Source organism: Ictidomys tridecemlineatus, unplaced genomic scaffold (assembly GCF_052094955.1).
Source record: "Ictidomys tridecemlineatus isolate mIctTri1 unplaced genomic scaffold, mIctTri1.hap1 Scaffold_54, whole genome shotgun sequence".
NCBI classification, from domain to species: domain Eukaryota; kingdom Metazoa; phylum Chordata; class Mammalia; order Rodentia; family Sciuridae; genus Ictidomys; species Ictidomys tridecemlineatus.
In genome coordinates this window covers 485,631-494,408 of record NW_027523576.1, presented here as the reverse complement: position 1 = coordinate 494,408, position 8,778 = coordinate 485,631, and positions in this window count along the sequence as shown.

The following is an 8,778-nucleotide window of genomic DNA, read 5'->3' as shown; positions in this document are numbered from 1 at the left end:
ATGCATGGTGCTGGGGATCAAACCAGGGCCTGTGCATGTGAAAACACTCCTATTATTTCCACCTATGAGTTATAAGGGCAAAAACCCATAGAACACTTGAACTGACTGAATAGAACCTCTTTGGAAATCCATAGGCAGCAGAGAGATGAGCAGCCACATGTCTGCCCAGGTGTCAGTGCTCCATGCTCACAGAGCAGCCTGGGAATCCACCACAGGTAGCAAAATGTGAAGAGATGGTTCACAAAAGAAGACAAACAGGGGCTGGGGTTGTGACTCAGCGGTAAAGCGATCACCTAGCACATGCGAGGCCCTGGGTTCGATCCTCAGCACCACATAAAAATAAAGATATTGTGTCCATCTACAACTAAAAAATATTAATAAAAAGAAGACCAAAAAATGGACAATAGGCACGTGGAAAGACACCCAACAACATCTTTATTGAAATGTAAATCAAAAGCCAGTGAGGAGCACTGTCCCTGCTGAGGGCTGGGGGCATAGGCTGCCAACACCAATTCCCTGGAGGCTGGAGCACCTTCAGCCTTGCACAGCCCATAGGCAGGTGGGATAAAACGCTGGAGGAGAAAGGTAGCAGAATACAACAATTACTAATTGGGCATTATGTAAAATTGTGGATGTGTAACCAACGTGATTCTGCAATCTGCATTTGGGGTAAAATTGGGAGTACATAACCCACTTCAATCTAATGTATGAAATATGATATGTCAAGAGCTTTGTAATGTTGTGAACAACCAATTAAAAAAAAATGCTGGAGGAGCACTCAGCACCTGCTGGTCCAGGTATACGCATCCACTCCCGATGCAGCAGTTCTCCCTGTAGATGCCCCATCAGCCAAAATGAAACCCAAACCCACAAAACACCTGTCCTTAGAGCTCAGCAACTCCAGGCAGAGCAGCCCCCAACCAGAACTGAGTCAGACCCCTGAAACACCACGGATGAACACGCTGCAATACACTGCTACTCAGCAAGGAGGAGCTGACCGTGAAAACCCACAGCCTGCATGAAACTCAAAAGCACAGGCTAAGCAAGCAAGGACAGAAGGAAAGAGCACATTCTGGAAGACTCTGCTGGTGGGAAATGCAGACACAGGCAGGACTCACACACACGCAGGGAAAGGGGGCACAGGCTGCAGGGTGGCAAGCTCTCAGAATGTGGTGTGGCACTCATGCTGTGCATGCCTCTGGTCAAGACTCACTACATACCCCTGGGGTGCATCTGACTGCACTTCATCTGACTTAACTTCAGTAAGCTGTCTTTAGGACCCCCTGACTGAGACAGTAAAGGTGATTTCTAACCAAAGCCAAAGGAACACCCATGAGCCATACATGACACCAAGGTCCACACTCTAGGCGGCAGGTGGGGACCAGGCCTATAGGTGTCTGCGTCCATTTCCCCGGGAGGTTTTTCTTCTAGAAAAGCTCTCTTGCTTCCTCCATTTCAACATCACATCATTTCCGTGCTTGCTGAGTGCCCACTGAGGGCCCAGCATGACTTCACTACAGTCCCACAAGGCCAAGGAAAGCATCCCCAAAGCTTTCATCAGGTATCTAATCAATGCTCCTACATCCAGAAGAGGTGGATCCCACATTGGAATGGAAGTCACTGACTCTACAGCCCAGGAGCCTGCACCCTGAGGAAGACATGCCTTCGGTCTTCCAGGAGGAGCTCTGTGCATGCCTGCTGGGTGGTGGGGACACACAGCTAGCAACAAAATTCTTTCAGGAAGCAGACACTTCAGCCCCAGGAAGCAACCCATGCAAAACACAAAGAACAAACAAGTAATGTATACAGTATGTTCGCAGGTAACTGCCAGGAGATGGAAAAGGGCCAGAATAGATGGAATGGGACTGTAGGGCAACTGTGACCATAATCAGACTGTATGGCAATGTGACGGGGAAGAGACTCTGCCTCTGAGGGAGGAAAGATCCAGCCATGTGTTGGTACTTGAACGTGGGGAACTGTAGGCATAGAGGGCAGCAAAGGAAGGGCAGTGTGGCTGAGCAGAGCAGGCTAGAAAAGCGAGTGAGAAGAGCTGTCTAGGCAGCCTGGACAAGTGGAGACTGGGAAGAATGGGTCATGACCCTGTGCACTTAGAGCCACGCAGGACTTTTCAATGGTTTGCACAAATGTCAAGAGACCAGGGACATCTTCCAGGTGGCTGATCTTGGCATGTGGTTTTCAACAGAGACAGGGAAGCCTGAGGAGCAGGTAAGCCCTAGTCTGTAAGGTCAGGTGCATTTGGACACATGGATACAGATATAGAGCTCATGCACAAATCCAGAGACTGGGAAGGAGACCTAAGCCAGTGATACTAATACCCTCAGAAAGCAGGGGCCGGGGGTGCAGTTTGGTGGAAGAGGATACTTAGCATGCATGAGGCCCTGGGCTCAATCCCCAGCACCAAAATACAAGCTCCCAGCAACTGGAGAGGCTGAGACAGGAGGACCACCAGTTTGAAGCCAGCCTCAGCAATTCAGTGAGACGTGCAGCAATTTAGCAAGACCCTGCTTCAGTAATAAAATGCCCCTGATTCAATCCCCAGTACAAAAGTCAAAACTAAACAACAACAACAACACAACAAAACACCCCACACAACAAGCAGAAGGCTTACACAATCACAAAGCCCCAATCCAATCTCTTGGACCAGAGTGATTTCAAGGAGGGATTCACATAAGCATCATTTTTCCCATTCAGACATACAATCATCTCTTCTTTTTTTTCATAACCCTGAACACCTCTATTTCTCTATTCACCCACCAATTTTCACCAGCAGGGACAATATCATTGTGTGGTTTAGAGAGCACAAGGTTCAAATAAAAAAGCCTAAATTTAATTATGTGTATGTGGGGTTTTTTTTTCTGTTTTCTTCTTTGCAGTGCTAGGGATGGAGCCCTTGCCTCCAATGCCTGAGGCAAGTGAAGTAAGCCAATCCCTAAACACTAAAGGTCAAATGTTTTCTCTGATGCTGATCCCTAATGGAGGTGGGGTGGGGAGAGCATGGGAGGAATGGAGGAACTTTGGATAGGGCAAAGGGAAGGGAGTGGAGGGGAGAGGGCATGGGGGTAGAAAAGATGGTGGGATGAGATGGACATCATTACATTACATACATGTATGAAGACATGAATGGTGTGATTCTATTTTGTATATAACCAGAGAAATGAAAAATTGTGTTCTATATGTGTACTATGAATTGAAATGCTTTCTGCTGCCATGGATAACAAATTAGAATAAATAAATTTTAAAAATATAAATAAAGTATATGCATATCTTGTCACCCCTTGCTATTGTCTATTGTTTTTATTATAGTTGCCATCCTGGTGGGTGAGAAGGGGGGGTGTCTCCTTGGGGTTTTGATTTGCATTTTCCTAAGGATTAATGATATTGACTATCTCTTCATGTAGTTAGCCCTTCATATACCATCTTTGGGGAAATGTCTTTTTGGAAATCTATATTCATATACTCAAAAAATCAAGTATGTCATGGCATCTATTCTTGATTTTTAAAAATTTTAAATGAAAAAACAATTTAAAAAATAAGGTAGTTCACAGAGCTTAATGGGAAATCATACTGCATAAAAAATATTAGATATTTCTTTAATTCTGGGAGCAAATGGGTATCTTCCTTCCAAATTTAAAGAAGTTTAATTTAAGAAGTTTAGGCAATGCAGTAACTACCACAGGGTAGTTCCATTTGAGATAGTATCAAGCTAGTCCAGAACCCTCTCATGGGTTAATGCTTAGGAAGAGGGGTGTGGATCCATGTGCATACCATGAGATCGGGGACTGTGAAAGGGGGTGAAGAAAATGGAGATATCTGGTTTCCACATAGCTTTTGTCTTCCTGTCTCAGCACATCCTTTCAAGGTACTTTGTTATTCAAATGGGCTAATCAGGGCGAGTTTCTCTTCTTCTTACCAGGCCTGTCATCCCAGCTAATCAGGAGACTGAGGCAGGAGGATCATAATTACAAGCTAGCCGGAGCAACTTGGTGAGACCCTATCTCTAAATAAAGAAATAAGGTCTGGGGATGTAGGCAGTGGTAGGAAGAATGCTTACCTAGCATGTGTAAGGCCCTGGGTTCTATCCCCAGTACATACAGATGCACAAATGCAAAAAAAATTAAATTAAATTATCATTAATTATCATTATTAATAGATAATCTGATGAAAATGTCAACCCCCACAAAAAAAAACTGCATAAAAAATTTGTAAGAGCAATTAAATAAAATAGTGGTTATAAAAGCCTATAAAAATGAACAACTTTCAAAAAAGAGAAGTAAACACTTAAAAAATAAATTTCACCAATATTTCCATTCACAATAGAGATAAAACTACAATATAGAAGCAATAATTTCAAGATTTGTTAATAAGACATTTTCAAGACCTATTTGAAGAAATTATAAAATATTACTTAGGACTGCTTTTAAAATGAGATACATGATACAAATATATAATAAAACTGAACGGTAGGCTGAGATTGTAACTCAGTGGTGGAGCATTTGCCTAGCATGTGTGGGGCACTGAGTTTGATCCTCAGCACCACATAAAAATAAATAAATTAAAGATATTGTGTCCATCTACAACAAAAAGAATTTTAAAAAAAATAAACAAACTGTAGGTATATCAGCACCCAATTTAAAATTTTAACATCTTTATTATGTATAACAACCTAATGTAATGTTCTTTACACCTGAATTTCATATGAAATAATAAATATATCAGAATTTTCATTAATATTTTGAAACCAAAGAAATATTAAGAGATAACGCCAAGTATATATTAGATAGTTTTAAAAAGATGGAACTGGGGATTAAACCCAGGGGTTCTCTACTACGAAGCTACATCCTCAGCCCTTTTTATTTTTATTTTTGAAATTAGGGGCAGGTGTACCAGGTTGCCCAGGCTGGCCCCCAATTTACAATCCTGCCTCAGCTTCTGAGATAACATACATTATAACCCTGCACTACTGCATCAAGACCTGCAACCTATTCTTCAACCTCTTTGTTTGAATGCATTGCTTGATGAAATATTTTTTTTTAATTTTTAAGTAATACAGGTTCATTCATGAATTGTATGCCTATTTTACCTAAGCTATTAATGGAATCACATCTTTTCCCTTGCTTTCTTTGTTCTCCATTAAGCTTCTAGTTTTTGAGACAGCTTCCATGATTTATTATTTCCATTTTGCAAAAGTGTAATAGACATATCATAAAAAAGCACGTTTTCTACACTTTCAAAGCCTAAACACACCTAGGACACACCTAGGATGGATGGAATTCATGTGTCTCCAGCACAGTGCTAGCTCTGGTGACTAGTCAGCTTACAGATCTTGTTTACAAATTAACATTAATAGCCCCATGGAGTTTGCAATTACAGAAAATTAAAAAGATACAAAATTTAAAATAGTGCTCAGGAGTTTCCGCTTCCACCCATGTAGAAACAGGCAGTACAGGTCTGGGGTCCTTGAGAAAAGGGAACCAAATGAGGGCAGAGGTTGGAAGGCTGGCCTGGATGCATGTTCTGGTCACAGCTCACAGAGGGGAAGCAAGAGGAGCACATCAGTTTGCTGAGTTGAGGAGCCAGAGAGTTAGGTTAGACTGACATGGCTGGAGTTGAGGAGTCCGAAAATTGGAAAGGAGAAATGTACACCAAGAAAGAGCTCCAGAAATCTGAAAGGGGTTCCTGAAATCCATTGCTAAAAACTTAGTGTTGTGTGTGTAGGCTGAAACTTCACCCAGGAAGGAATACCACATATTTGTAAGTGCTGGAGAAACATGAATTCCATCCAAGCATAGAAACAACTTCACTGACCACCTGAGATATCAGTAAAAATTCCAGAAGGGTCACACCTACGTGGTACGGCTAAAGCAGCCCTAGAATAAAGGCTCTTCTCATTCGAACACAGCTTAAAAATAATTCTTGAAAGGATCAAGCTGATCTGCAAGCAATTTAAGTGTTAACCAAAATGAAGTCAACACTCTTAAAGGAATCCACAAATGCAGACGCTCAACAGCATGATATCCAGCATCCAGTCAAGGTCACTAGTCAGTCCAAGAAGCAAGAGAATGTGACCCATAAGCAGGAGAAAAAGCAGTCAAAAGAAACAGATCTAGAAATGGCAGGGACAGCTGCAGCATGGAGGTGACCGGAGCACTTCTTAGGGACGCTCCTTCCAGACCTGATGTGCGTTGTGTTTCATTCGCATATCTAAGTGGCAAACATCTGCCCCTTGGAACCCAATCCAGATACCCTAGTTCTCAATCCTGGCTGCATGTTGGAAGAACCTGGGGGGGATGGGACTTCTAAAGGTCTGTGTGGGGATGCAATCTGACCAAGGATTGCAGTCACTGAGGCTAGAGCCCAAGGCTCCCCAGGAGACTACAATATGCAATGGGCTGGAGGAGCCCTGTGTTGGAGGTCAGGCATGGAGGCCCATGCTCTCGGAGCAGCTCTGTCACACCACACTCCCCTATGGAGCCAGACTCTGGGGAGCAAGGTTATCCTAGCCTGGGCCACTCCGTGTTGCAGGGCACAGGTGGCTTCCATGTGTTTCCTGGCTCTGGGCCTTTCATGGAACAGGTGCTCAACAAATGTTTGCTGCAGGGTCAGAATGAGAAGCAGGGCCAGGAGGAACCCACTGAGGTCACCGACCTGTGGTTAGCACAGCGGAATTGGCCATTGTTTTCAAAAACAGATGAGGTTAAATCCTAAATTAGCTCAACCCATTTTTAGTTAGTGATTGCATGTAAGTCACCAGGGCTGCCTCTGTGGAAAACAGAAAGATAAATCATCTCATCTGTAAAATGTGGATGATAACTCTCACCTTGAAGAGTTGATGGAAGGATTCAAACACCTGGCACAGGGCTTGGCCCATAAAAAGTGTTGGGCAAACAGTGGACATTACAGTTCCCTCAAAGCATGAGAGGAAGAGGTCAAACAGAGAAATCGAATCAACAAATATTTATTGGTCACTTGCCATGGGGCAGGCCTTGTGCTGAGGACTGGGGGCTACTATTCCCAGGCCTCTCAGTTGAAGGTGAGAGAGACTGTAAACAAAACAGAAAGTTACAGGGCGGGGGGGGGGAAGAAACTTAGCTAAAGGGTCTTCAAATTTCTGAATTTATATTTGTAATATCCTAAAAATAAATTTCATTTTGTCCTTCTAGTTATTACATTCCAACTAATGAGGGTTTGGTTTGGTTTTGCAGTGCAGGGCAACTGAACTTGGGGCCTCACATATGCTTTACCACAGCGGGTTCTTTACCACCCAGATGAATTCCCAGCTAAGGGGTTCTCTTTATTTTTACTGGTATTGAGAAAGATAAGAAGGCAGGTGCTAGGCTCAGCAGTGCACTCATGTAACCCCAGCTCAAAAGACCAAGGCAGGAAAATTACAAGTTTGAGACCAGCCTCAGGAATTTAGCAAGACCCTGTCTCACAAGAAAAAAAAAGTGGGGGATGGGGATGTAGCCTAGTGGCAAATCACCCTGGTTCAATTCCTAGTACCAAAAAGAAAGAAAGAAAGATTAAAAGCAGCATAGAATATAGTTTCCTATGAAGCACACTGTTGTATAACTAGAAATCATTTCATTATAACACTATAATATTCTTTGAATCTTTAGGTAAATCATTAATGGCTCCACCATACTTTAAAGGACTTAGAGGGAAATCTTCAACAGAGGGAACTCAGAAGATGTAATTAGATCAAGACCAGGAATTGAATTGCAAATGGGTAAGAGTAAAGATCTGATATTTAAAAATAAATATTTGACTTATTAAGAAAAAAAAATGGCATTTAAAAAGTCATCCTACATGGTGGGAGATCTTTGCTGGGAGGACTAGGCCTTGTAAAATAATCTGAAGGCATCTCAGGTTTTCCACACTTTAAGAATGTTTGATGTGGCTTTGACATGAAAAACTAATCAAAGAGCAAATTATTTTTCTCTATACCTATAATACAGACCAGTTGTCTCTTAAAGAGATAAAGAGATTTAAAACCTCAATCCAGATCCCTTCCTCTGCTAAATGTCCTCCAACAGCCTTCCCTTGCCCCCAGCATTTTTATAACTAGTATTTCTAATATTTTTACTTACAACTGTCATTTCATGTTAACAATAGCCAAATATTAATTTAGTAACATTTATTTAACTACCTCCTATAATAACCTAATATTAAGCTAATGCATAATATAAGCCACCTTCACACATAAATTTTAGAAATCGACATAATACTACACTATGATATAAAGAAGAAATAAAGGAACATGTGCTTCAGTAGGTTGATTCTCTGGCAGGCACGTATACTAGAAGCTTCTAGAACACAATAGTGAAGCACTTAGTGTGTGAGCCCACAGACAGAATTTTATCATGTGCATAGTGACCAACATATTTTATTCAGATGGGTGTTGTGTGTTGGGGACTCAAACACTTTGAACAGGAGAGTGAACAGATCTTGGTAAAGTTCAGGAAAATCAGAAATACAATCAAGTCTCAAGCCTCTACTTGTATGATACCAGCATTCCTGGTACCTTCAAGTACATTAAAACTCCTAAGATACTCAGTTTTGTACATAAAATGGAGTGAGGGCCTCAACTTATACTGCCCAATATGGCAGCCTTGGGTCACTAGCCACTCAATATGGCTATTGAGCACGTGAAATGTGGCTGGCTGCTCTGGTTGGTCTAGACCTGGGACAAAAAAGAGAGTACAGTCTACCTCATTAATGATTTTACATTGATTTAAGTTCAAGTATATACATTCAGAA